Raw genomic sequence first — 2,619 nt, 5'->3', positions numbered from 1 at the left:
ATACACCTGAGCTGGCAGGTTCGAATCCAGCCCAGGCCTGCCAAACAACAATGATGGTTGCAACCAAAAATAGATGAGTGTTGTGGCGGGCACCTGTTGTCTTAGCTACTTGGGAGGCTGAGGCAGGAGACTTGCTTGAGCCCAGGAGTTGGAGGTTGCTGTGAGCTGTGATGCCACGCACTTTACCCAGGGGGACACACACAAAAAAATCTAAACTATTTGGGCCAGGTGCAGTGGCTCATGCCTGTAATCCTTGCACTCTGGGAGACGGAGGAGGGTGGATTGCCTGAACTCAGGAGTTCCCAACCAGCCTGAACAAGAGTAAGACCCAGTATCTGAAAATAGCTGGGCATTGTTCAGGCCCCTGTAGTCCCAGCTACTTGGCAGGCTGAGGCAAGAGGATTGTTTGAGGTTGCTGTGGGCTAAGATGTCCCAGCACTCTACCAACGGCAACAAAGTGAGACTCTGTCTCAAAAAAACAATAATAAAATAAAATCCAAAAGATTTTCAAGTATAAAACACATTTGGACCCAAGGATTTTGAATAAGAGAATGTAGACTAGTATCACTTGGTACATACTGCAAGTTTTCCACTTCCATAATGCGATTAATAATGTCAAACCACCCCCAAAATAAAATACAATCAACCACTCAAATTTTATCTGTTGGTATCGAGCAGGGTTCTTTTACTTTTCCTCTGGCAATAAGATTTCTTTGTCTCTGTAACAGTTACTTTCATTCGCTGGTTTTTCTTTTCTTTGTTTTTATTTTAATTATTATTATTATTATTTGGAGACAGAGTCCCACTATGTTGCCCTTGATAGAGTGCCGTGGTGTCACAGATCATAGCAACCAACTCTTGGGCTTAAGCAATTCTCTTGCCTCAGCCGTAGCTGGGACTACAGGCACCCGCCACAAGGCCCGACTATTTTTTTGCTGTAGTTGTCATTGTCGTTTAGCTGGCTCAGGCCGGGTTCAAACCCACCAGCCAGTGCCCTAACTGCTAAGCTACGGGCGCCGAGCCCGTTTGCTGATTTTTCTATCCTATTAAAAGGATAGAAGTAGAGTTCCCTCTGGAATGTTCTGATGTACTTGTTGTTAGTGGTAAAACCATCCCTGTGGTTAGGAGTAGGGAATAAAGAACTGGGAGCAATGATCCAAAGAACCACAAGAGATAACTATGAAGACCCCTTGCATGTATACAAGCTGTAGCATGGTAGAAGATTAGAGTACCTTAGCATCCTGTAATCTCCATGAAAACACCCCTTTGACATAGAAAAATGGCTCTTCAGTCTTATATAAATTGCTATGCCTACCTTATCCAATCAAACTGTTGTTTTTCTGTCCCTCTGATATAAAAATTCTGGAGCTGGCATATTGGCCTGGGCCTTAGAACTCATAATAGCCACAGAGCTCTCTGCTGCATAGTTGTGACTTACTATCTGTAGTAACTAAGCTACTTTCAGCTGCAAGTCACCTGAAAACTCATGAAAAAGTAGCTTATAGGTCTCATAAACATCTTTATATCTCATAAAATAAACGGCATGGAAACAGGCTTTTCTAGGATAATTCTGCAGAGAAAAGATGTCACCAAAGACACTGGCTGATTCCTCCCTTCCCCCAACATCTTCCTCAAGGTTTTGCCTTTGTTCTTAGGGTTAGCTTCTCATGTTGTGATCCGGTATTGTGCAGACACACATGACACACAGTACACAGAGATCAGCTTCAGGGGAAGGGGATTCTTCCTCTGTGCTTCTTTTTACTAACAAGTTAAACTTGTCCTCCAGGAGACTTCCTGTCTGATGCACAGGTCAGACCGGGATCATATATGTCTTCTTAGACTATTCATTAACCAAAGGGAATGGCCTAAAGCAGGGGTCAGCAAAGTAAGACTCACAGGCCAGGTCCGGCCTGTAAACTAAGAATTTTTTTTGCTTGTTTGTTTGTTTTTTGAGACAAAATCTCACTCTGTGGCCTTGGTAGAGGGCCGTGGCTTCGCTGCTCACAGCAACCTCCAACTCTTGGGCTTCAGCGATTCTCTTGCCTCGGCCTCCCAAGTAGCTGGGACTACAGGTGCCCACCACAACGCCCAGCTATTTTTAGAGACGGGGTTTTGCTCTGGCTCAGGCTGGTCTCGAACTCGTGATCTCAAGCAATCCACCCACCTCAGCCTCCCAGAGTGCTAGGATTACAGGTATGAGCCACCGTGCCCGGTCAGAATGTTTTTTTCACATTTCTTTCAAAATGTAGACTGTAGGCTTGGAGCCCATAGCACAGTGGTTACCGTGCCAGCCGCATACACTGAGGGTGGCAGGTTGAAACCCAGCCAGGGCCAGCTAAACAACAATGACAACTGCAGCAAAAAATCGCTGGGCTTTGTGGTGGGTGCCTGTAGTCCCAGCTACTTAGGAGCCTGAGGCAAGAGAATCACTTAAGCCCTAGAGTTGGAGGTCAGCTGTGAGCTATGATACCATAGCACTCTACACACGGCAACAGCTTGAGACTCTGTCTGAAAAAAGAAAAAACAAGAAAGAAATTCCTTTTCTTTATAAATTCCCCAGTTTTAGCTTTCTGTTACAAGCAACCAAAAATGGACTGAGACATATCCCAGTGGCATCGA

Source organism: Otolemur garnettii, unplaced genomic scaffold (assembly GCF_000181295.1).
Source record: "Otolemur garnettii isolate 467f Iridium unplaced genomic scaffold, OtoGar3 scaffold00039, whole genome shotgun sequence".
Lineage (NCBI taxonomy): Eukaryota > Metazoa > Chordata > Mammalia > Primates > Galagidae > Otolemur > Otolemur garnettii.
Note: the sequence above shows the minus strand (reverse complement) of the source record.